This window comes from Dermacentor silvarum, chromosome 1 (genome assembly GCF_013339745.2).
Source record: "Dermacentor silvarum isolate Dsil-2018 chromosome 1, BIME_Dsil_1.4, whole genome shotgun sequence".
NCBI lineage: Eukaryota > Metazoa > Arthropoda > Arachnida > Ixodida > Ixodidae > Dermacentor > Dermacentor silvarum.
This window is the reverse complement of record NC_051154.1, coordinates 266,161,541-266,189,069: the sequence shown is the minus strand read 5'-3', so window position 1 is coordinate 266,189,069 and position 27,529 is coordinate 266,161,541. Positions and strand designations below refer to the sequence as shown.

The following is a 27,529-nucleotide window of genomic DNA, read 5'->3' as shown; positions in this document are numbered from 1 at the left end:
GTACCTTCTCGTATCTGGACCACTCTGGCGCAGGAAAAATTACCGAGCTTTGCTGTATGCTGAGTCTTCTTTCAGAATGCATTGTAGTCCTTCACCGATAAGCAGCTAAAACGTCATCCGAGCAATTGAGGACCGTCAAATCGATGACATCACGACATCACGGTGGTGCAGCAAGCCGTCTTTCGTTTTTGTGCATTTTCTGGATTACCAAGCCTGTTATCACGGTAAGAGCAGCCGCTCGGCTACATTGTAGAAGCGTAATTTACTACAATACAGCTTCACTTGTTATCCCTCTTTAGTGTCCGTAAAAGCCAAGGTTGTCAATATTACACCTGAGCGCTCCGATACGGTTCCTCTGGTAGCTATTTGTGGCTGTGGCAAATAAACCCTATTCATTTATTAATTAGTCAGCAAAAAATGCGTTGCCGCTCGGGTTTCGTCACAGCACTCCGGATGAGCCGAAGAAAGTTTACACACTGCGTATCGTCTTTCGGGACGCCCACGCTATATGATTAAAAAGAAGTGTCAGGAAACATTAATTTCGATCAAATGTTTTGAGATTAAGCAGCAGTACGCTTGCGACTAATTAGTCGGCGGCTCGGCGCGCCCAAGCTCACTGATTGCATAGAGGGAGGCTATTTTCGAAGTTCTCGACAACGCCCTGGCGCAAGCGACATTCAAGGTGCCCTTTTGCGGAACCAGAACGGGCCAACCATGTTGGTTCACCTGCGCAAACTTCTGGCACCGGAAACTTCGCTAAATCACGAAACGCCGAGGCTGCCCGTGTCGGCTTCGATAATGAATTTCAGGCTTTGCAAGATTAAAGAGGAGCAGGAGGGGGCACGCAGAAGGAGAAAGATCGAACATAGCATTGGCCGCGGTATTCTGGCTAATTAATGCCCACGGATTAAACTCGGAGTCTGACGGCATGATTGGCTGGCTCCAATTTCTTTCTTTCACTTTTTTACCTCCCACAGAAAGCGTTTCAATATTGAACACGTAGCCTCTGCCAAAAGAAAAAGGGGAAAAAAAAAAACTTGACTCCTTCGTTCGATCGGAAACACGAAGGAACGTCGTTCACGAACTCCTCAACGACACACGCTCGCTTCGGTGCTGGATTAAACGCACGCGTGCCCGAGCTCGCGTTCACAAAACGCAGTAATTATTATACACGCGCGCGCCGTGCATTTCGTGGAAGGCGGTGTATAAAAACGCGATCGCTGTACAGCAGCGAGTGGTCACTATAAGCGGCGTGGAACGCCGCCACGAGCTCGACTCAACAACCATGGGGTGCAAGAATGGCGACCTTGGAAGATAATGCTCAAGGACGTCGCGAAAGCGCGAAGCAGGGAAATGCAAGCAACCCCAACAAAGTAAAGTAAAAAAAAAAAAAAAAGGGGGGGGGGGGAAGAAAAAAAAAAAAAAAGAAAACGGCCGCGTTCTCCGAAACCGGACCGGCGCATGCATACGGCCATATCTAACGCCACATCCCCCAGGGATGCTCTCGTTCCCTTTAACCTGTGCCTTTTACGCAGGAACCGAAAGAGCAGGCACTTATTAATCACCGCACCATCTCTCGCGCACGTGCCGGGGCTTTATCGTTTCCTTCTTTCTTTCCGACGCAGTTATATACGACTACTGAACGCGAAGGACAACCCGGCCGCATAAGCGCACGCGATGTGGGCAGGGGCCTCGCAGCGAAAAAAAAAATAAATAAAAGAGAGAGGAGGCTTTCCCTTCTCCCACCGCGACCTTATTCGCCTTTCATCCGACGCGCTCCTTTTTATTCGCTACCTTCATTTCTATTGCCCTTCCCCACTTTACCGCAGCGCAAACACATTTCAGCAAACCCATTAAGGGACGGACAGCGGCTACGCCAGTCCGCGGTTGCCGCCGGCTTCGTTGCGCCGAAGGGAGAGAGAGGGGGGAGAAGAACAAAAGCGGGAAGTTGGGATAGAAAATCAGACCAGACAGAAATGGCCGGCCACACTGCCAGGCGAAGTTCTGTCTGCTCTTCATTTGTGGTGCTTCCCTTTTGCTCTTGGCGTCGTCTTTTGCCCGTGGAAGAGCATTCCCCGCAGCGCTTGGGGAAGCAAAAAAGAAAAAAAAAAGAAAGGAAAGGTAAAAGATTGGGGAAGAGGATATTTTGTGTCGTTAGAAATCGTTCTGAGCGAGCAGCGATAAGGGCAATAAATAACGAGGTGGCACAAACATTGCAGGCCAGTATACCGTATAGGAAAGCGGACGCGGGTGCGTTTGGTCGTGGAAGAGATATCGCTCACCAACAGTGCCCAAAAAAATCGAGGAGAGGGAATCGCGCTCGTTTATTCAGCGTCCTTCTTTCCGCTCTTCTCTCTCGAAGATTGTTTATAGGACGACAGAGAACAATAAAGCGTGAGCGTATCGTCATCCATAGTATGCTGGTCTCGTCGATGCAGCTAGGTCACTCGAGTGGTTATCGCGTTACACCACTGAGCGGGTTCGGTATAGGCGGCCGGAATGGGGACGCGTGAAAACGCCATCTATACAGCTTGCCGACTTCACCGCGCACGGCAAATTAAAACCACGTGTCGCGATTAAAACGGAGACCTCCACTATTGGGAGTACTTTACTGTTCCGGGACGCAAAACGGCGGAAGTCAACCAGTTCGGTATACGTCAAAACGTTTCTGAACGGCAGGCGAAATAGGGAGAGAGGACGGACGGGCGGGAAAAGCATGGAGTTTAACCATGGTCGCGCCCGGATGGCTACCCTACACGTGGGGAAGCGGAACGGAAGAAGGAAGAAAGAGGTACAGTTCGTGCACGCAGCCGCAAAGGAACATTCACTAAACGGCAGGAATGAAACAGGAGTTCGCCATCTTGAACACGCATACATACGACAGAAAAAAAAAAAAAATAAAAGAAACGGTAGACTTAAATGTCTGTTACATTCGCAAAGCGAAACCCGAGAGTGCGAAACGCACGAAAAGAGAGGAAACGCCGTGCAAGCCGCTTACAAAGGCAACATCCGTGCGCGGTCCGCGAGCATGGACGTCTTCAGAGAAAGGACAGTGAATGCCCGTTGCGCCCACGCCAGTGGATCTACAGGAACCGGACTAAAATCGGCCGTCGGGGAAAGGGCAAATGGAAAGAAAGCGTTGCATCACCCGCCGTGTCTCGACACAAAACGGGCCACGGACTCGAAATGGAGACGCTCAAGGTGGACAAATCTGTTCTCATTTTGCCGTCCGCCAAGGACGGCGCACCACCGCGAGTCACTCATTCGCCCACCCTTCTCCCAACACTTTTTTTTTTTTGTCGCCCTCTCAGCGCTTCCCGTGGTAGAATCGCGTGTCCACTACTCATTCGGGACAGAAATGGGACAGCGTGAGCGAGATGTGGTATCACGCCCGTATGACGTCACTCGAACGGCCGGCAATTCACTCGCACCTTAACCCTCTTATTTTTTTTCCCCTAACGTTCGTCCTGGTGGACCTTGCGTGATGCTCGCCGTCGGGGTATGGTCATCTCACGCAAGAGTGAGGAAGGGGGGGAAGAAGAAAAGGCGGCGGTGGTGGGGGGGGGGGGAGACGCGATAAAAAGATGAAATGAAGAGGAACGAGCGACGTACGTCACTTTTCGAACGACATGCACTATATACACGTCGACAGGTCTACACAGCGAGTGCGCGACGCGACAAGGAAAATTATAGCACGCTACGATAATTCCCGACGTCGCGGCGGTCGATGACGTCACTGCCGAACCACTGACGTCTCCGCCAAAGCCATAGACGATCGTTTCGTCTCTTGGCGGCCGCCATGACGCGTCTGTTTTCTGCGCATTAGCAAGACGAGCCAACAGCCAGAAGCGGAAAAAAAAAAAAAAAAAAAAAAAAAAAAACACCAGGACTCCGCCCTCCCACCACGCATGCGTGCGGAACCATTTGTTATCAGGGAGCAGAGCGATTAAGGTCAGAGAGGCTTTCCTTCGTTCGTTCTTTCCTCGCTTTTGGCCTTTGCGAAAGTGATTGTCTCCCTCCCGGCACGCCAGCATTGTATACGCACCGACTGCGCTGTTGCGTGCTACGATGGCAGCGAGAAATGATGCGAAGGTTGCGTTTCTTTTTCCCTTTTGTTTCACCATGCGGAAGACTGCTTAATTCCCCCCCCCCCCCCCTCTCTAAATTTGTACCTGCGTTGCATCGAAGCATTTAGTTTCCTCCTCTGCTTGGCCGCACAGGCGAGAAAGATGCGAAGCTACTTTATCACGCAGTGGTCGAATGGCTGACTCCAAAACCGCACCATAAGCGTGCGGCTCGTTAACCATGTGGTCGTGCAACCAGCATGGCCGGTATTTTGTAGCGATGCCTTTCCGGTGGTAATGCCTTTTCGCGCTCATCGCGCTTTGTCAGTGGTCAGAGCGACGGTCCGCTCGCGTTATCAACGGGATAAGCGCCGTGAGCGGTGGATGATAAGACTAGTATAGAATAAGTCATAAGGCATCGCTACAAAATACCGGCCCAGCTCCCCTGCCTCGTTTCTTTCTAAAGAAAGAAAGAAAAAAAAAAAGAAAAAAAAACCTCTATTCTTGTCTGCTTCTTTATACACGATATGTGAATAGCGCCGTATCGATTTGGTTTCAGGGATTTTCAGACATAACAGTCAGTCCCAACTAGTGGCAAAAATAGTTGGGTGCGCGTGGATTCAGAAGGCGACAAATATAGTATTTACAGGGTGTCCCAAATATCATGCACCAAGATTTAAACATATACAAATGCCACGTAGCTGAATAGAACCAAGCTAACGTTGTTTGCCGTCGGTTGGAGATACTCAGATTATTTTTTTTTGCATTCCGCCTAATTACATAATTAGTCTTAATTGATTAATCAACTTCTCAATTATTATAATTAGATGAAAAGTGTCAATGAGAACATTGTAGAGCAACATAAAAACTCCGGATACAGCTTTCTGTTGCTCAATACGTGCTACATAAAAGTGTTTTTCCGAGAGTGAAAGAAGCCCGCGAACACCCGCAAAATTGCCCCGCGACTGGCCGCTTGAGGCACTTTGCGTGTATTGGCGGGCTTCTTTCTCGCTCGGAAAAACTTTTATGTAGCACGTATTGAGCAACAGAAAGCTGTATCCGGAGTTTTTCATGTTGGTGTACAATGTTCTCATTGACACTTTGATAATTAGCACAGTACTTATCGAGTTATATAATTACAATTACCTGATCAAATCTCAGTAACGAAAAAATTACTGGCGGCTCACTGTACTGGAAACAATATGCACTAGATTTTCTTCGAGTAGCGCAATTGCTCTTTTTTTATTTTTAAATCTTGGTGCCTGATAGTTGGGACACCCTATAATATACGAACACGTATGCGCACGGGATCATTTGGTGGGCGTCGAGTAATTTGTTGATATCAGAATCCACATGCAGCATCTTGCAAGCATAATGTCCCGCGCACTGTAACAAGCATTCGTGTCAATGAAGCACATATCCTTTCCTTAGGTTTACTATTATCTTGTACTACTCTATCTTTCATGCCTCATAATCAGATAGCGGTTCTGGCACGTAAAACCCGAGATTTTTGTATACTTCTTCTTTCACGATAGAATTAAATAAGAAATAATAAAAAAAAATGGGTTTTACGTGCCAAAACCACCATCTGATTATGAGGCACGCCGTAGTGGGGAAGTCCGGAATAACTTGGACCATCTGGGGTTCTTTAACGTGGACCTATAAGCCCAAGTACACGGGCGTTTTCGCATTTCGCCCTCATCGAAATGCGGCCGCCGTGGCCGGAATTTGAACCCGCGACCTCGTGCTTAGCAGCCCAACACCATAGCCACTAAGCAACCACAGCGGGTAATAGTAGCAGGTAGTACGCGTAATTCTCGTCTCCTTTTCATTCACTTCTAATATTCTGCGGAGTTCACGGCTCGCAAAAGCTGTAGCAAACTTTCATGCTGCTGACTGCATAAGTGACAAGAAAAACTAATAAGAACTTGAGAATTTTTCTTTTCTGTCCATACTGCTATCTTTTGCCCGCTGTGCTGTCTCACTTTTTTCATGCAAGCGTCTGATCTTCGTTGTTTCATTACTACTCCGGCTATCTCTCACTCTAGCAAGTTTTATTCCCTCAGGTTTATTTCTGTTGTTCTACAATGGACCTTTTTCATTGCTTTAATCAATTAATAGTTACAAATGAAACACCACCATATCCTCCGGATGAAGGGCAGCGCGAACAAACGTGTAAGGAGTAAAACATGCCGCCATGCAGGACAACCGTTGAGGTCAGCTCGCTCGTCCTTCACACGCTTCGTACTCCGTTGCTCGTCCGTTCCCCGCTGCTCATTATCCTACCAATCGGTCAATGGCCAATTAGCCAAACTTCATGTTTTAGTCATATTATTTTTATTTCTCTGCGCTATGGTGGCGTTGCTCCATTCTGTGGTCGCACGTTCGGGGCGGTGCTCGACGCCAGCGGGGACACCACCCGCTGCAACCATTAGCGAGCGACGAAAAGTTTATTTCCAGACTATCTTTCTTTCTTTCTTTCTTTCTTTCTTTCTCAACGCGCTGCAAAAGTAAGCTGTTCTTCGCAAGTGGACGGGCCATCAATAGATCCGGCCAGCCCCGGACCATGGCGCGGAAAAGTGGACATTTCTATAGCATCCTCAAGCAAAACAAACCGTGGACCGAAAGATCGTCGATATGTGCCTCACGGCTTTCAGGCGTCCGTTCGCTATAGCTGCAGGAGGAGCGCGCTTTCTGCGACCAATGGAGAGCAAGTATGGCCAGCTTCGGGAAGGAGCACCCCTCCGAGCCAGCGGTGCACCACAATCAACCTTCGCCGCGTCGAACAGAATTGGCAACGAGGCGCGCACGCACACACAGACGCACACGGCGCCTGCGCCACTGATTGCCTACACGGTCGAGAGTAATGAAAAGGACCGCCCTTCTCGCTACTTCGTCACGAACTGTCCTTCTTCTCTCCCGACATCAGTTCTCACCTTATTTGAGCCTCTTTTTCCGTTCAGCTAGCTCACTTACGGATATATACGATGTCCCTTTGTGGAAGCCCATGGTGGGGCCCGGAGCTGCTGCTCAGCGTACATTTTACTTGTTCAGGAGGCGCACGACCGTTTCGGTTCGATGGGAAGAGAGAAAAGGCGTCGCTCGTCGGTTGGTTCTCGCATTCCGCGCTCGTACGTAGTTTCGCGCAAGGCGGCCGAAGGCGAGCCTTCCAAGATAGCGAAATTGGACCAGAATTGAGACGCCTAGAGAACCTGCCAATGCTCGACGCTGATTTTTTTTCCCGAGACGGAACCGCTTGACAACGACGTGGAGCGGAAATGTCCCTTACATCACATCACGACGTCATATACCGGGTGATTAATCTTAATGGAAATAGGAGTAGAATGTCATGGAAGAAAAAAAAAAAAAAAAAACCAATGCGATGATGCTTTCTTCACTATTCATTCTTTCCACGGTGGACACTACCATATATGGTCGAGTAGCCGTTGCAGCCTGTTAGCTAATAACTAAGGTTTGTTAATCACATTTTTATTGCCGATTTTAACGCCAACGTTGTAATGGTAGTATGGGGGCAGGACGCCGCAGGAGGCAAAATCAATTCGCGCGGTTTTAAAAACTTCATCCGTTGTTAAGATATTCGTCGCCTGAAATTCCCCTTTTGCCACCGTCTTCGATACCTAAACGGGGCGCCCGAAGAGCGCCGGGAGAAATGCCCAGCCGTGGCCCAGTGGGTAGGACGCCCCGCTCGGCTACGGGCGGTGCGTGGTCCGATCGCTACTGCCGGACACCCACCGGTTTTAAAAGACGGGTACACAAGCAGCCAAAATGGTATAACAAGGTACCAAAAATAGCCGACGGCGCAATGAGTAAAAACACGTCAAAAAAAGCTCGGATTGACGTCAAATTGCTCAGGGAGGTTCTCGTAAACAAGTCAAATTAATGGCCACGAAAAGAAATTTAGGTACATTAGGGTCTCGGTGGGAATCGAATCTGGGCCTCCGGGGTGCGAAACGAGCACGCTTCCCCGACGCCACGGCGGCTCCACGGTTGTGGCTCACTAAAGAGGTGTGGGCTAGTGCGTGCGTCATTGGCCACGTGACGGCGAAGCCAATGAGGAGGAGGTGGCGCCACGTCATGAGTGTATAGAATGAGCGCGCTGCCTCCCGCGCGTCACTTGCTCTTCGGATTTCATCGGTGCTGTCTCTACTGCGATGGACTCTGAAGCGTCTACCTCAGCAGCAGCTGTGAAACGAGAAGAGATGATCATTAAGATGACTTAATCATGACAGACCTACCATTAGACATGCAGGATCGCGTACCTAGAAATAAAATTCATCGTTGTGTAGCAAAATGGTCTGCATGTTTCCGGTCTGCAGCCAACGTAGATCTACGCAAACGCACACACCGAATCAGCATAAAAAACTTCCAATGCACGTAGAAAACATCAATCCAAAACGTTTCACTGCAATGCTTTCGCATTCCCACACGTAAGCCATCCTGAGTGTCTTCTATTTTTATTTTTCATGCCGCAGATATGCGATATACGAACGCCCTATATGTACACGTGACACACTGCCAAATACTCAAGTTTGAGGCCGATAACGCAAGTGTGTGCGCGCGCGCTTACACATACCGCGTGTTAAAAAAAAATATATTGTAGCTCAAAGTGGGAAGTCCTATAGGCGCAGTGTCACATTTGCCTCACCTGGTTTGATACTGCTGAAATTCCAGAGGCTGCATGTAGCTAGGGCTCTCTATACTCCTAAATGGCAGTTCAGGAAATAGTACAGCTGCGCAACAAGACCTTACGTCCACTCCATGCTACACCCATTTAGGCCAGGCGGTAGCTATACTGCAGGATTATTTATATCTAGGCTTGTGTTGCAATCAGCTGTCCATGGCGAAAGTCCTGGCACTTAACCACTTAACATGTTAAGTTTTCGGGGGAGTGTGGCGATACACTCTTAGCACGGTAATGTTTATGGTAACCTATAATTGCAAGTAACGTATAACATAAAGGTTACTCGGTGACTAAAAAAACTTGATCTTTATGTTTTCGTGAATTTCCGTCGCGGCTAGAGGTTACATGTGGCGAAGCGTATATTTTAAAGGTTACTGCAACGCCAAATGTCTTGTAACCTTTAGATTGTAACTTCTAAAGGAGTTGCCATTCGTGGATTAGGGGACCTACTGTATGGATTGGAAGTTTACTTATTATTGTGTCGTATTGCTATCCTGATGTGGTGTTTTTAGCCGGGACTAACCTATACGATATGTTGTGCGCCCGAGGGAATGAGGCTGGTTGGACTAGATTAATATTTTATTGATACCAGTAGGGTTCTTCGGTTTCGCAATGTAAAAAAAAAAATTAAATCTTGCACGAGCGTATGCTCAAGAGAGACAGCAGCAATTAATTCATTCGTCACTGATCTCTTCTGCATACGTGCCATTATAATCTAAAAGGAAGCCACAGAAACAGTGAACATACACCGGAGAATATTGTGGCAAACGATGTTGTGGCATGAATTATCACTACACGTTTCAATGTGATGGAAAGCCCCCCGCTACCGATACAGGCATTTTAAGCTGCATGTGGTATAAAACAGACTTGTGTGCCTGCACAAAACCTAAAAGCCGATGCATTATGGTGATTGAATATATATTTGTACCCAATATTCTTTTTTGTCCCTTGTGCATCAATGCACCTTATATTCGCGTTTGTTTTATATTCTCCTGAAACGCGACACCGACTAACAGCGGGCGCACACTGAAGCCGCACGTGGGCGCACGCTAGAGTAGTCTAAAAGCTCGATGACCGACAGAATCAAAGCTTCGAGCAGGCCGAATAACTAATCTGCAGGGCGAGAAAGATGCTTCGTAATCAGACTTACTTGTACACTGCAACTGAATGTTTTGCCACCGCGCTTTCTTTTTCTTCTTTTCTTTCTTTTTTGTATTTTGATGTATAAGAGGGAGTGGTTCCTAAATTACAGCAAATGTTGGGTTCATTAGAGAACGCCAGACACGCACCAATTTTGCCCGCTCACTAACACGCGAGAAAGACGCCCCTACATTCACATGACAGCAGGCGACAGCCGCTCCAGTGAGGTCTCGTAGAGAGATGAACGTGCGCTCACGATGGGAGGCCACAATGGCGGCCGGCCAAATGAGCAGGGAGAAAACATACAAATACAAACGAAAAGCAACATCCTGAAACATTAGAATATCAGCATCTTGATATATATGGTCCTGTGATACTTTGACGGAACTGTAGTTTGATTATTATATTTAGTTGCGCTAGATGCGGGGCATAATCAAACGCGCTTCAGCTTCAGCCACACATGAGCGCCGTCATATCTCCTCTGCATTGCGCAGCTCTCGCGATGCATGCCGGGAAGAGTATGGCCGGTGGTGTCGTTTTAAAACGGTCGTGTCGCGCTTTGTTTCATCGCTTTACCCACGTTTTTACGCTCTCCGATTTGGTGGCGTGCGCTTACCAAGCGTATTGTGTGTCTGAGTCACTCGTGACGAGTGGTACAGTTACCGAAAGGACTCCTAAAGGCTCGCGCGCCGCTGAAAAGAAGCCGTGACGCCGGACGTGGAGCACGGACATGTTTGGCGTGCTGCGTGGCCGCTACGACGAGACGCATTGCCGATGGCCAATGGTAAAGGTTCTTCGCTTACCTGAGAGTGGTGAGCATCGTTTGTGTTGTGACTGCTGTAATGAATGCCGAAGACAGCAATAAATGTGACCTAGGTAAGCAATGCTTCCTGTTCAACTATCTATTTGCTGGTGTGTGTCTGTCGTATATTTCACCGTCAATTCTTGCTCGTGCTCGCACTGTTCAGTTTTATTTAAGTGAACTACTTGCTTGCTTCATAAACACTGTTGTTTTAATATTTTTTATCACTATCAGTCACCGTGTTGGTTATTCTTAAATCTCAAGTTTATGTTGCGCTTTTGTGCGGACACACAACATTGACCTCATGCACGGAACTGGTGTTTTGTGCTGATATTCAGTTTGTAATCACTTGATATTGCATTTTGACTGTTAAACTGTCACATTATTGCGGTGTTGTTTTTTGTACTTGTACTGGAGGGGAGTACGAACTGACTTGAGAATTCATTTTCGTTCAGTTTTGTAATCTTTACTTTTTATTCTTACCGACATTTCCTAGACAGAAGAGTATATTCACCTTAGGCGTGTTTAATTATTTGTTCTGTGGTAGTTTTTCATCTGTTTGTGGTTTATTTATGTCTCATTCATTACATGTTAATAGCTGTTGTTTGCAGGGCGACGCTAACACGTAACTATGAGATTGTAAGATTATTTTTCTGTCGTTGTAGGCTCCACTACACAGCAAGGAGATCTGAAAATTAGCAACTGACATACTAACAGCAAAGAGACATGATTGTGCTCGAAACAGGGATGAGATCGGCCTCCTCGTGGAAGTCTAAAACTTACATGTATTTGTATTTGAACATATTTTACACGAACCTTCAACATTTCTCCTTTTCTTTTTTTGCCCTATTCCTCGTGATGCTGTAGAAATTTGTGATGCCAGGCAGCGCTGTACTCAGAGGTTTTTTCATTACTGCTTCATGGCCGTGGAGAAGAAAACAGACCAAGGAAAAATGTAATTTTGCTTGTGAAGGGAGAACTTTGAGTTACCTTGTTTTGTATATGCAAATAAAGTAAACATGACATTTTCACTAAATGTTTTGTGTCAGCTTTCCTTCTCACAGCTGCTACTCACATCATTTTCAGAATGTGGGTGCTGCCGTGTCATACCGATATATTTTTTTTCGATACAAGAAATGTTGCATGCAGAAATGCGTATTCATTCTGAATTGTGCCGCCTTTTCAGATGTGCTTTCCACTCGTGCAAAACATAATTATTAGAAATCTCATTATCATGTGATGACGACATGATACTTTTTGCAAAAAACTTTTAACATGGTCCGCAGCAAAGAAAAATGTGGGGGACGAACCTTTATACAATGCATTCACCAGTATACAAAAGCAACATACTGTGTATTTCATAAATTATTTTGTGTCTTCCACATTTAATCCAAAATTACCAATTATGTGCCAGCTTATTTCAAAACGTACAACTGTCTTGATGCATTGTGCATTCTATACTAATTCCTGCAAGCTGCCTTGTGTAAATGACCTGCGCTGTAAAATAGCAAGGTGGCAAAGGTTTATACGTTGTTAACCAGTCTGTCCATGAATATTAAAAAAAAGATAAATTGAGACGAAATGTTGATTTCTGCTGAACAAGTTTTATAATCGCCACAGAATTTCAATAATAATCATTAGTACAAATGGCGCCAATGTTTGACTGATTAGCATGTAAATAAACAATCGTGGTTAACGGCATAGCTGGTTGCTGGAAGCATTCTGCCACAGAATAGTCTCAAAAACACATACTGTGAACATGCCATAAAATGCATTGCTGTTCCAGTTGAGATATTTACAGAATTTTGCAGCAAACATGCCATAAAATGCATTGCTGTTCCAACTGAGATATTTACAGAATTTTGCTGCAGGTTGTGCAGAAAGAATAACTGAAACAGCAACGCACTTCATTGCAGCTTCAATTTCTCGAAATTGGTGCCAGGCACAATTATGGCAAATTGGTACGCTTTCAGTACTAGCTGCCTTCAATATGCAATTACATGTCCCCAAAGAAATGAAAAAGCTAATTAGTAAAATTTTCTTCCCAAATGGTGAGTATCGCGCAAATGCTGTCTGTCGCCATTATGAAGTTTTCACAGCAATAAAATGTCATTTTGTCTTAAAACCTGAATATTTTTTGGTTTTAGACAATGAGTCATGTCCAAGAAATTAGGGCATAACCCCTGCGGCCATATTTAGGAACCTTTTTTTCTGTAATCTTTCGTATAGGCATCGAGTCTTGCACGTTTTCACCCGCACGTCCTTCTGCGCACGCAGATGAATTTTGTGCATTGTTCCTTCAGCCATCCATTGAACTTCACTGCAGGGCACTAGCGTAACTCACTGAGCAGCTACAGAAAAAGTGTATTTCGGAAGATCAGCCGAATTCCAACAACTTTTCGTTAGCTACGTCGAAAGGATACCTTTTTCCGATGACATAAGCTTTTACCGCGCTTAGTCGTAAATTGCCTGCTGAGTTATAGCAGTGATTTAACCTTGACCAAAGCGCAAATATAACGCAGCAGAGAAGTTATGACTAAGTGCCTTAAATGCCTATATTTTCAGAAGAGTGCATCCTCCTGACGTTGGTAACCGAAAGTTGTAGAAATTCGGCCGATCATTTGAAGGAGAATTTTTATGAAGTTCTGTTCAGTGAGTTACGCTAGTGCATTGCGTTGAAGTTTGGTGGTTGGCCGAAGAATCAATGTCCTAAATTCATGTACATGCGCAGAAGGACGCACGTGCGAAGCCTTGCAAGACTATGCCTATAAGAAAGGTTACATACAAAAAGGCTACGCGTACCTATACTAAAGGTTACTATAAAGTAACTTTTAGTATAGGTACACGTAGCCTTCTATTTATAGGTTACACGTTGGTGAGAGTGTACCCTTCAATAAAGGTTACTTAAATAAAGGTTACTATGTAACTTTTTTTTAAAGGTGCACAAATTTGTGAGAATATACCCCTTTAGTAAACGTTACCGTGCTAAGAGTGTATCCGCGAATCGCAAGAAACGCATTCCACTTTTAAAGTTACCGCTGTGGACAAGGTTGATAGCTAGAGCCGAAAATGAATTCGTGAAATAATTCTGAGTTGCAGCTGCATTATACCCGCCCGACAAATTCTGCCGTTAAGTTCGTGTTTCTGCAGCTAGTTCTCCAAGGTTCCTCTATACGACTAGCCAAAAGATAATTTTGAACGCCAATATAGCAGGCATTTTGCTCGACCGAAGTATTCTTCTTTCTGGGGTTTTACGTGCCAAAACCAGTTCTGATTATGAGGCACGCCGTGTAGTGGAGGGCTCCGGATTAATTTTCACCACCTGGGTTTGGTTCTTTAACGTGCACTACAACGCAAGCACACGGGCGTTCTTGCATTTCCTCTCCCTCGAAATGCGGCCGCCGCGGCCGGGATTCGATCCCGCGACCTCGTGCTCAGCAACGCAACGCCTTGGCTAACTGAGCCACCGCGGCGGGTCGACCGAAGTCTCCGGCTTCTAGAAAGAACGAGCTCCTATACAGAGCAGGCAAAGTTTCAATGCGCATGCCTGTTCGACGAGCAAGTAACAATGGAGCAACGAGTGAACGATTTCACGGAACGAAACTTTGCCAAACAGCAGCGACGACAATCAATCACCTTGCAGTGTAGCGCGAAGGAAAAAAAAAAAGAGAGAAAACTCGGAGGGAAATTTGTCCCTGCCATTGGTGATGCACGGAACTCCTTCGAAGGAACCGGACGAAATCTGTATTATCCTTTCCGCCTCCACCCCCTTAGAGGAATGAAGGCCGTGTTCTTCTCCCTTTTCTCCTTATTGTCTTCCGTCTCCTGCCCTCGTTCCGCGTTGTACGGGGGAGCGGCGTCAAAGTTAATTTGGTCGCAGGCTGGTGGTGCCCCATTTGTCCCCGCTCGCCCTCTCTCTATATGGACGAAGCGTCCCCACCATCACGCGCCGGGGGCGTCGTTTGGCCCCGGCAGGGAAAGCCGACCCAAGACGCGGTGGTGGCGGTTCTTCCGTTCATCTCGCGCCGGATCCCCGCACCACCACCTCAACCTCCATCAAGCCGACTCCGGCCTCCGTCCCTTCGCCAACCAACCGATAGCCGCGGCCGACCCTTCGCCGCATACACGCGGCGCGGGTGTGTACGTGCGTATACACCGCCTCCTCATCCTGCGGGTGCGGGTGTATACGGTGCATCCTCATCCCACCCTAATATCACTCCCTCCCCGCCATATATTTATACTGCCACCACTAACCCCATATAGCCGCTTCGCCTGGCGGCAGCGAAATTGCAATCACGCCACGCTCCGCTGGATCGAAAGCGAAAGGGGGAAGCGCAACGCAGTAGAAGGGATGAGGGGAGGAGGGAGGAGAGAAGAGGAATACCGAAGGGGCGAAAATGACGGAATGGACAGTGCATTAACGATGAGCGCCCAGGAAATGGATGGGCTGCGCGAGACGGCGCACAGCAGAGCTGGCTCGGAAGGCGCGAGAAATCGCGGCTGCGCAAAGCAGCAGCCGCAGCGCTAAAAGAGCCGAACACGCCCGCCAGTTTAATGTCCATGTCCCGCCACTTATGGACGACCTTGGTTTAATAGGTTTCTTTTTGCTCTTGTTTCTTTATCGTAATTCGTTAACCTAGCCGAGTGCGAAAGTTAGTGCAACTTTGCTGATCTTTGGAGGAGCGAGGAAAACTTTACGTCGTGCTCGCGCCGCGACGAACGCACGGCGTCTGAGCTTTCGCAAGCCCCGATGTGCCAACGCACCGATAGTGACATTCAACGCGCATCGCGCTGCGCGTTTCGGCAGCTACCGTGAGCGAACTGGGCGTGGGTATACCTCATTAGCGCTTCAATTATGGAGCAATAGGAAAGTTTCGTTGACGAGAACTCGACTCACCCGAAGAGACCCGACTGCTTTTGCACGCATTTCGCCAGACGGTTAGAAACGAGTGAATCCACTCCTTGCAAGCGGGGCTTATCAGCTGATCCAAACCGCCCGACGAGCTAGTGTCTACTAAAGCCTCTCCATACTATACTACCACCGTGAAAAAAAGCGTGAGTTGTTGGGGGGGGGGGGGGGTTATAGTGTCTACATGAATCACACTAGATTTCTGTCCCAACAAATGGTTGGAGCCAATTTTGTCGGGTTTCATGTAAGTGTGGACTAAAGCCTAATTTTATTACATTTCTTGTATTTCGTTTTTGCTATAGTTTTGTGCACAAAACTCCGATAGTAAGCACGAACAGCCGACAAAATATCGTTCCTGAGTTTACCATTACGTAACGGGGAAAACACTGAAAAGAATGCGTGTCCCGATGATAAGAAGATAGCAAGTTCTTTCATGCAACTGCGGTGGTGTCGGCCAGCTCAAGCGGGCACGGAAAAAAAAAAAAAAAAAAAAAAAAAAAAAAAAAACAGCATCTAGGGGCCGGTGACATGGAGACGCTAAGCTTTAAGATGTAGTTACAGGAGTAGGTCGCTCGCGATAGAGGCGACAGTTGGCCTCCTTTTTGTATATACGAGCAGCAATAAAGATATCCGTGAGCAGGCAGTTTGGATCAGGACTTTATGCGCACGCAGGAAACAGAAACGCATGAAACGCAGCTATGTTGACGCGTTCTTGTCGGTCGCATTGAAGTCTTCGTGAATGAGTACGGCGGTGGTGTAATTAAATGCTATCGTGATTCTAAACGTGACTTCCAAAAACACAAGAGATCAAGGTAACGCACGCCAAAGCAAGGAAAGAAAAATAAATATGCACTTCGAACCCCAGTATATCATTTGCCCTGCCGATTTAGAAAGATCGCAAAGCAAAAAATGCAAGACAGTGTTGCCGACTTCATTCAATTACACTGCGTAAGTGTACCTTAATTGTCAACAGCTACATCCTTTGAAAGAATTACTGGTCTTAGAGATGCCCAACTACTGCCGCTGTCCTAAGCAGGCAGGACAAACGTGTGGCTTTTAAATTTCGGAGTATGTAATTCGCTATGGAACTTCAGCGGCCGTCTTGTACGTATTAGAAGTCTCTTGAACCCGAAAATGTCTTTAATTGATATTAACGTCCTGGCGATATATAGCTTGGGTCTGCAATCGTAAGTAAATATGGGAGGCCTTCTGCGGAATTTGTTTCTGCAGCCAAATTTTTGCACTGTAATTAGGCCAGTTAAATAACATAGCATAAAGCATAGAAGAAAAAAAAAAGACCCAACCCCTAAACAGTGCACACAGAAAAAGTAATACAGTTCTGTTAAAAATTCTTGCATCATCACCATCTGAATTGGCCCATGCGTCACATCGGCCGCCGTACGTCATCAACTGACTCACTGAACACATGGAATAGAGCAAACAGCAGAATTCAGCGATTACGATTTCAGTCAGTCGGACAGATAGTAGAAGATGGCGCTTGTACACCGCGTCACTACGCAAGTATGTAACCACATACGAAGCATTTCCGTGAAACATCGACCGAGTGATCACGTGAGTGGTCTCAAAACACGCGGCCGCCAGCATGGCCTTTCTCGGTATTCACATTCAGACCTCGCTCCCTGTCTTGCCTTGCGGAAATTCCTTCCTTATTCCCCAAACACGCAGGTATGCCGTCCGCGAGGAACCTTTTTCTATACATGCACGACCTCACGCCTGACGTCAGTAGATTATATATACTGATTAATGTATTTCGTTGAAAACGGGCGATTCGCGTTCCAGTGCAGCTAACTGTGCATAGTGTCAGAGCCGAAGCGCGAGCAGCAGTGTAATGGCACCACAACACAAAAACGGGCTGTACCGGCTCCACTTTAGTTAAGTCAAAGATATTTTACCTTAGTAGTTGTTAACTGTGCGCATGGGACCGCGAAGTCTAAAAAAATAATTGTGAATACTATCAGTTCTCTAATCATTGTTACAGCAATTATTCTCGCATTACCGTGCACGTAACACTCCGTGACAATGCAGCCATAGCGATTGTACCGCGGGAGATGACGTGCACGAGAGCAAATTCGCGACAGCGCCGAGCTCAAAGGAAGATCGACCTAAAAGTGTGCAGGAGACATTTCGACAGCTCGAAACTACTAAATGTAAAGTATAGCTAAGCACAGGTTGCTCAACCTACCCTTGTACGGCTTCGACTCCAGCTAAGCAAATGGAAGCTGAACCTACGCTTGTGCGGTACGTCTCGAGAGCTAAGCAAGAACGACTTATGCTGCCATTCCGCGACACTAACTGCGGCTATGCAATGTCTCAACTTAGCTCTTGGCAGCTTCGACTCAAGCGAAGACGACTCATCCTGACCTTCCGCAGCCTCGACGACAGATGTCAACGAGTCAACCTGACCCAGCCAACCTGTTCTTCCCTAGCTTTGACAGCAGCTACACAGGCGACGATTATTCAACCTACATTCGTTTCTGCAACACCGAAGCCTGTAAAGAAACGACTCAACCCGCTTTTCTGCGGCCTCGACGACAGCTATAAGCAAAGACGAATCAACCCACCTTTCTTTGCACATATAGCTCCAAGAAAGCGGTTTCAAATACGAAGTCGACGGCGGGGACAGCGCATCATGGCATCCACCGCTGCATCGCGCTGCGTACAACGAAAACAGCGCAGTTCTTCGACATGTCCGCGCAGCTGTTTTGACGGCATACGTACAGCCGAAGGTCCTTTCGGCTGGCTGCGGAAGACATCGAGCGAAGCGAAGCGCGCAAAGGGTTGCATTACAGCTGGCCGGCTTCTGTTTACGGCGTCTAGCGAGCACCGCTGCTCGTTTTCTGCTACACACGAACGGTTCTCGCTTTCTGGCCCAATACAGCTCGCAGAAGCGGCACCCCTTGCGGCCGACTTACTCGGCGTCATGAAGGATGCCTCCCGCACAGAAACTTTGCCTCGCCGTAAGCGGAGAACATCGCGAACACTCGCTCAATAACCATTATTATTTTTTTTTTTTGCCTTCATGCAGACGGAGAACAAACACACCTGCAGGTGAGTTGAGACTAGACTGCAGCTCGACGGGGATTGTGGCTCGTGTGTGTGTTCGGCCTGTTGAGCAGATAAAAATAATATCACTGAATCAAAGCGTATACCAAAATGCCCGCGCAGCTCGCACTCGGGAAATAGTCTAATGTTCAGAGGCCCAATTCACACAGCTTTTCGTTCGTAAGTGATCATATGACCAGGATAGGCCGAAATTTTCTCTTACAAACAATTCTAGCGTTAAGAGGCTTTTGAAGATCAAGCGCCATGGTATATGACTGTATGGTCTAAGTTGCGCTGCTTAGGTGACATCCATCGGGACACTGAGCGCAAGCTATAGGGCCATGTCCGTTCTGTCGTTATGCGTCAGGGTCCCTGCGTGTGCCAGCTTACCGGCGCAACCGCACAGACACAGTCTAAGAGCATAAGCGCATGCATGCACGCACCTCGCTTTGGGCACGAAGCGAACCTTCAACGGAAGGTCGCAAAATAACTTCGGGTTGTCTACGGTCCGTCTGTGTTGCCCTTTGAGTTGGACCCTGCGACGAGCACACAAACGCCTGCTGATAACAGCCTCTGGGTGCGTGCTCGCGTCCTCGTTCAAATGTGGACCTCTGGCGTCGCTGCGAATCGAACCCGGTCGCCAGTCGCGATCACATGTGCGCAGCAGTGCAGTATGGCAACCACAGTACGCCGAAGACGGCAGCGCCAGCAACATTGATTGGAGGTCAAGGCAGACATTTATTAATGGAGCTACAAGTCTCAGTGACCTCGAAGTTGCTCCACGCCAGAACGTACATGACTCGCAGAAGCAGCATTTCGGTCGTCCTTTCATGACCCGCCGCGGTGGCTCAGTCAGCTAAGGCGTTGCGCTGCTGAGCACGAGATCACGGGATCAAATCCCGGCCGCGGCGGCAGCATTTCGATGGAGACGAAATACAAAAACGCCCGCGTGCTTGCGTTGTAGTGCACGTTAAAGAACCCCAGGTGGTCAAAATTAATCCGGAGCCCTCCACTACGGCGTGCCTCATAATCAGAACTGGTTTTGGCACGTAAAACACCAGAAAGCAGCAGCAGTCCTTTCATGTATAGCCGCTGTAGATAAACCCCGAAATGCTACATTGTCACATAAGGTAAAAAACACTCGTCTGCCACCACTCGTCCTCCCATATTTTTTTCTTCTATTTGTTGATTGATTGATTTGTGGGGTGTAGCGGCCCAACGCAACATTGAGTCTATGAGAGACGCCGTATTGGAGCGCTCCGGCTCCGTATTTGACCACGTTGAGTTTAACGTGCACCCGAAGCAAGGTACACGAGCGTGTTTTTTTTTTTTTTTTTTTTTTTTAACATTTCACCTCCATCGAATTGGCCGGGAATCGAATCAGCGACCTCGTGCACAGCAGCAGAGCGCCACACCGCCACTGAGCTACCTCGGCGGACTTTTTTCGCTCCTGGTTTCGAACACAAGAACGATACGAGCAGGCAACAACACCCGGATTCGCTCGCACAATAAGTGCGCGGCGAAGGAAGCAACAACTCTGTAATTTACCACTGGCATCAACGCCCATAGCGAAAAATGCCGCCTTCGTACGCGCTGACGCGGCCAAATGAAACGCCACAAGGTCAGTTCAAACGCGAACAGCAAAATCGGAAGGCAGTGTCGTAAGCATAAAAGAGATTAAAAAAAGGCATAAAAGTAAGCATAAAACAGAAGAGACGGGGCTCCATGCAGTCAACACAAGCACCGCACGGGAGCGGTCCCAGGTGAGCCTTCGTCGTGTGACTACGTTGATAACTCGTTGATAGCGAAACATTAATAATTCAGCCACCACCCTCTGACCGAAAATGTCAAAAGTAATAATCCGGCTTTATCCATATTTCTTGCTTGCTTGTTCGTTTTCTTTATTCTCTGCTCTCGTCATGGCGGCGTAGCGAAAGCTCAGTTAAGACGGCTCGCGAGGACGCATGTACAACAAGAAATCAGAGACCAACGAATGGCTTCACGACTGGAGCATATATGATATAAGCAGTTGCTCTGGCTGTTTTCTGCTATACGCAAACCGGTTTTATTTGTATTTCTCGTTTGTATTTGTTTTCTTTATTTTTTTCCCTCTCGCCGCGTTACACGCTGAACAAGGGTACTGTCGAGAAGGGGGAAAAAACATACCTGCCAAAACAAATCGCAAATGATAAACATTTCACTTCTCACCACGCAGCGTAAAACGCGCTATGACAACACATCGGGCATCTCCACCGCCCACAGACATCCGAACGACTCGTGTCAGCAGTGCGTGCAGGGAATGATTTGAAAAGTCGACACCAACATCCATTCTCACCGCAATTCGAGCAAAACGAGACAGAAATACGGAAATATGCAACGACCGGCGCCCATTTCCCGTCTTTCGCATCCAGGTCTTGCGCTGCAACCGCTGCGAAATACCGGAAGTTTACGCAAACAAAACAAAGCACTGGGACTGGCCGTGGCTATACGCTGCGAAACCTGTTCTTCAGAAGGCCGCGCCGCCCAAATATGCAACGCTGGTCTTCTCCTCCCCCCTTACATCGCAAGGTCAGGTACGTGGGACGGCCGAACAGGTGACTGGACGCAAGCCATCTACATATATCCTCGCACCCGGTCTTTCCTTGCAATCGTTCAGTTCAATCGACCTTTCTATTGCCTTTTAATTTTTCTTCTTTTCTGCCATCATCTGGTTCCGAGAAGGTGCGCAGGTGAACAGAAGCCAGTTGGCTGCGAAATAAAACGGGAGAGGAACACTTCGACCGAACACAATCATATGGCTCGTTGGAGATTTTAAATTGTTTACCTTGGTGTTTTGTTCGCACACTTGTAACGGCAGTGGCACTGCCAGTGACACAAGACCTGCACTACCACCTAAAAGCACGCATCGTGGCCAGAGATAAATCTCCGCTTCGCTAATTTAAGACGGTTTACACCATAACAAACCACGGTTTATTATGGCGCAAAGGACGCGAAACAATGGACATGGAAGAGCCCCATTTTTCGCCCCCCCCCCCCCCCCCCCCAAATCGTTGCTTATTCACACTGTTTCCTATGTTTTACACCATAACAAAGTACGAACCAACTAGCCCCCCAACGAGTAGTGAAGTGACACGTTAACCACGGTTACCAAGCTTCGCGCCAGTGTCACTCATTCGTTACTCGACAACTTACAGTGCGCTAACCAGCTGCCGCTCGCGCGTAGCTTTCAAACTGTCGGTAATTACCTAACCCGCCCCCTCCCCTCCCTCCCCTTCTCAACGCGCCGTTTTCGCATGCTCGCAGCCGTCGCACATTTGCACTACGTTGCAGTCACGGATGTCTAGCATACGGAACTCTGCGAGCTCTTTCGCCCAATTTCCTCATATCCGGTGCCGCCAGATTTTGATGTTCTTGCCAGCACTACATGGATCAACCGAAACGCGATTATAGTCATATTAGATGCTCGTTGATTAAGAACCTTGTCGACACTAGGTTTGAGACATTCTCCTCTCTCTCTCTCTCTCAGGTGCTTACAATCACATAAAGCCAACGAAGCCAGGGAAAAGATAGTTGAGATCAGCTCTTCTGGTTAAACGAAATGGAGCAAAAATAAGGCATAGGGAAATGAGAGTGGACAAAATGACAAATTGCAGCAAGTGTGAACCGAACCCAGATATTCCGCATTTTTGCATCCATCCTCCCCGTCCACATTCTTGGGTATTTGTGTGTGTGCACTATACGCGTAGATCAAGCCTCGAGAGTGTTAGCCAGCGCCACACACGACCACGGTGGCGGATGTGGAACGTCCTTTCAACCGCAGGCGTCACGCAGTACGTGAGCGCCAGGCAACTGGACAATAAACCTGCGTGTGCTACCTGTTGGCATCGAGGCTGCCAAAGTCGAGACTGATCGCTATATGCAAACAGCGAGAAGGATAAGGAGACCCGAGGGGCTCGATATTCTTGTTAGTTACAACCACAGAAAGCCAACAGACAACGAAGCCGAGGAAATCGAACATATCCGTTCAACTTATTCTTCTCTCTTTCAGGTGAGAGCGTCTAAATCATGCGTGGGTGAAAATGCAACTCCAGAAAGACGCAAAATAAGTCTTCGTGTCCTTCCGCGCTGCGCCGCTATACGCGTTGATGTGCTTGGCGTATGGCAGTGTCGAACACACCATCTTAATCAACTAACTTGAAAGCGTGAATCTCTTACAGTATATAATATGCATGGATTCATAATTTCCTAAGCGGACGTACATTTTATTGCTACCAAAACGGTTATTGCTATCAAAACAGACGTGCTCCTCAAGGCGCAGTACTCTCTCCCGTATTATTTAATATTTTACTAAGTCATATTCCCACACACCATGATTTGCAGGTATACGTATACGCTGATGATGTCGCATTCTTTTTTTTCGGTGTCAAATGATATACATACCCTATATAAAACTTTGCAGTCGGATTTGAATGAGATTGAAGTGTCACTAAATGTCAACGAAAGTGCAATTATTGTTTTCCTCTTTTCTTATCGGAATAACAGTGATGTGTGGTCAGGATATAATTTTACAGGTACAATCGTTAAAATAAGTGGGAATGATTTATATAGAAAAGCTTAATTGGCGGACACACATGTAATGCATCGCGTCTAAAGGAGCACATGCTGTTGGGTTTATTACGAACAGTCTGCAGAAGTCGTTTTGGAATGCGCAGGGAGGAGATCTCTTCTGGTTATTTATTGTATGCATGTCCACCCTATTTTAGAGCTTGGTTGCGTGTTATTTTCAGGAGCTCCTACTTATAAATTACGCCCTCTCGTTCTTTTGGAACGCGAATCATTATACCTACGTCTTGGCCTTCCAAAATCTGTCGCGAATAACAATACTTATCATGAAACTCACCTGCCTTCTCTTCAAACTCGATTTCGAATGCTGACAGTCCAAACATCACTGAACATCTATGCTTCACCCCAGAGACGGTCCTAATATGTGCTCATTCGAGAGCCGACTGCATTATTTGAGAATCGATGGTCTCTACTGCATTGCCCCCTTTTTGTGCGGAAGTTATTAGAACCATTACAAGTATTAATCCGTGATGTGGTTTTCCCAAATTTACCGACTGCAGCAATAAGCGTTGAATTCGATTATATATTTCTTAATAACGCTAGGCTTCTTGCTGCAGCCTATTGATACCTAAAATGTCTGTGAGATGACCCACCTTGAGAACCTCTAAATAAATGCAGTTATAGCCACATATGCATTTGTCGGTGAGAAGGCAGGAGCGGGCATTTTTTTAGCCATCATTAAATTTGTCCTTCTCTCTTCCACTGCGCGACTTTACAGCCAATATTTCAGGCAAAGTTATTGGCGATCATTCTAGCTCTACGAAATCTTCCCACATTATTTATTCAGCCGTCATCATAACCAACTCCTTGTCCGTTTGCTCAGCGCTGTCAGTGCCCAATTCATCTATCATTCTCCGAGAATTTTATTCATCTATCCCCCACCATTTACGCCTCCTCAATTTGGTATGGGTACCAGGGAACATGGGACTCACTTTAAACGAGTCAGCAGACGCACTAGCGGCGGCATCTCTTGAAGGCCCGGTACTGAGGATCTTAAAGGCCCAACTACATGTACGCGTGCCGGCGCGGAAAGCTCGCGCCCACGCGCCTCACACACGCGCAGGTGCAGGACAGATCGTACGCGTCGAAGCGCGACTCGAGCACAGATATCGGATGTTTACGCACGCTAAGAAATAGCGTTGTCCAACATGGCGGCACCGATATATGGCTCCCGCTTCAGCATGAATTATCGCGATGGCTACGTTCGCACTATTGAAACTCTGTTCTCACTATCACCTATTGAAGTGAGCTTTCACTTCATCCAAACTCACCTGAAACGTTAGTTATGAGCGCATAGTGAGTCCAATTTCTGAGATCATTCTGCGATTCTGGCACCTGTATAGGCCTAACGAGACGCGTCCGCATATCAACAGGATGGTTGCTAGTTGATTGTCTTGGCTTGGGTATGTTTGGCACGAGGCACCAGACGAAACGATGGCAAAAATACGAAACGGTGTCTACCAAGGCGAAAATGTGAGCCAAGGGGGCGCGCGCTGGCGCGCGTCTTGTAGGTTCAAACCGCCATTACTCGCGAGGCGCGGCAAACACAAGGCGCGTGGGCGCGAGCTAGCTCTGGCGCGCCGGCACGCGTACGTGTAATTTGGCCTTAAAACCTTCGGCAGACTGCACTGCTGCAAGATTTAAAACAAAATTCTGTCCAAGAAGAACATGCCGAATGTGTATTGTATTGTGTATTGTGTGAATGTGTATTGAACAACAGCAATTTTCAGCACCTTAGATGACAGCAGATGGTGCTCAGCAGGAAAATTTGAAGTTTAATTTAGGAGAATGCGCTGTTCAATACTAATGCTTAATTTTTATTCCCAGAGGTGTGGTTTGGCACCTTCCCCTCAAGGGTTTTATTGCAATTAAACCGAAACTATGGAATATTTCTTTATGGAGTGTCGTAGGTTCGAGGTCCACAGAAAACTTCTATAAATTCCCCTTCGCCAACTCGAATTGGTCATTACGCTTCCTGTGATACTGTCTTCTTGAGGCGCCGCCACTAGGACACCTCAATAGGAACGTATGTGACGTCATATTTAATTTTGCAAGGGAAACAAAGAGACCGCCATGTTAACTTTATCGTTCTGTGTTTCCTCAACATGAAAACAAAAATATTAACTTCGCATCATAAAATAACATAGCCTGAAAATTGATATTAACGATGAGCATTAATTTAATATCCTATTCTTAAATTACAAAATTCTATTTAGGTATTCTTCCCTTTTTACCTATTGCCCCCCTGATTCATGGCCGATTCTCCGTAGCGGGTTGAGCCATACCCCTGGGCACCTGACCACACCCAACCAGAGGTTTGCAGCCTGTGCTTCCTGCGTACATAGCTCCCGAAGCCTTCCCTCGACCTCTCCTTGCGGGGCGGTGTTGGTGGCACATACGGATGCAGATGTGAACCGCGTCGAGAACCAGCTGGCCAGTTCTTACGGGCGACTGCCTGTGCTCGCCAGCGCGGATGGTCGCAGCCGGTTTTTATCATTGCCCCACGGAGAACGAGCCAGACCTTGCTCGTTGCTACGTCTGCCTCAAGGAGATGGCCGAGTGGAAGCTCAACGACGACCCGTTCGAGGAGCACGCTCGTTCCACCGAGTGCGAGTTTCTTCGCTTGGGCAAAAAGCCGCAGGCATCTGACGGCGCTGGACTTTCGTCAACTGGAGAAAGCTCGCACGGAGAACAAGGTGCGAAAATACGTGAACTTTCGCGAGGCGGAGAAGGCGCTGAACGAGTTGCGTTAAGCCAAGCCGCGCTCTTGGTCACGTCTTTTTTTTTTTTTTTTTTTTGAAACCTGTCGTCACTATAAATATATATAGTTACAAGTATCCGAACAGATTTGTTGCGTGTCCAATAGGGAACGGTAGTAGGGGCCTCGTAGTATCCAGCATCGTGTAGATGTCGGGAGGACGTCGTGGTGGAAGGCGTGTCTGTCGCACGAATGTGGCGGAGGTCCGGGGCAATTCCACGACAGGTGCGTTGCGTTTTCAATAGCGTTGTTGCAGAACGAACAGGTATAGAGCCATATGGGCCGCGGTATTGTTGAGCGAGAAGACGGTCACAGCCGCCGTAGTACATGCAACCTCGACGCCAGTGCAACCCTGCAAGGCCACCTTTTCTCGGCGAGTAAGCCCGCCAGAGAAGTTTGAACCACGTGGGGTTGGTTGGGTGTCTTCGAGAAAGTGCGTAAGTGGCCCAGGCACGGCATACGAGGGCGACCAGTCGAATCCGCAAGGGCATTTCGAGGTGTATAGAGCCGCACGGGGGACCCACTGGACGCCCATCTGGATAGTATATAGACATTGTGGCGGCAATACATTGAATGGCATCTGCGAGCGTCGACGAACGAGTTACTTTGCGAATATCGTGGATCGCTTGCGTTGGGAGACCGTGCGACATGACGATCGGGTTATGAAATGGTTTCGCCAGCAATGAAGTAAGGCCATGGTGTACGGCGGCGATTTTGACAAGGATTTGATTTCCGATCTCGCACTGGTGATGCGGAAATATTTTTCCAAAAGCATTCAAAAATATTTCTTTCGAGAAAAACTCTGGTAATGTATTGCAAAGCTGTCAGCAATACGAAAAGAGTAATACAGTAAAATACGTCGTTGCGCTAATGACTTTTGGCTGCGTTGACCCAAGGCTTTAGTATCGAGGGCAATGTTGAGGAATGGCCTCCGAGAATACCCCAGCGATGGCGCGTCGTTACAATCTCGAAGGCCACAATAGACCGATCCCACCGGCCAGTTTCACGACCGCGACGATAGCGGCCGTGGTTTTCTCTGCAGCGGTTGCGGCGAACAGTAGTTTCGTTTTTAGTCGGTACGCGCGTCGGCCGCGTGCCTAAAAAACTGCATAGTTGCCATCGATAATCGCATAGATAGCGACCGCGGTTTCGACTGCAGTTGTTGCAGCGAATGGTATATTAATAGACCGATCCCACCGGCCAGTTTCACGACGCCACCGCTGCCGCGGTGCATGCTGATACTTGTAGTCATCCGGCGGCCGCTCCAGCCGCCTGGAGTACCTGTGCGTCCTGTTTCCGATCGATTTTTGGCAATTTTTTTATTCGTGTAGAGCCATCGTGCGATGGGAGGATTGACCTGCTGCGTTCCTGGGTGCTACAACAACCACACAAGGGACAAAGGCTTCGGATTCTATGTGTTTCCTAAAGAACGAAAGCTTCGAGAGACGTGGATCCAACGGATTAATAG

General features: G+C 47.6%; 1 protein-coding gene across 6 annotated transcripts in view; it reads right to left on the bottom strand.

Annotated features, from left to right (window-relative positions):
* The window catches only part of LOC119437139 (phosphatidylcholine:ceramide cholinephosphotransferase 2), a 218,703-nt gene that overhangs the window by 51,413 nt on the left and 139,761 nt on the right, over positions 1-27,529 (bottom strand). Inside the window, exon 1 of one of the 6 annotated variants that reach the window (XM_049660317.1) lies at positions 18,200-18,505. The exons of the other annotated variants lie outside the window; for them this stretch is intronic. The gene's annotated coding sequence lies outside the window, so the exon portion shown is untranslated. Of the gene's footprint in view, positions 1-18,199; positions 18,506-27,529 lie in introns of those variants that run through there. 6 annotated transcript variants of the gene reach the window in all.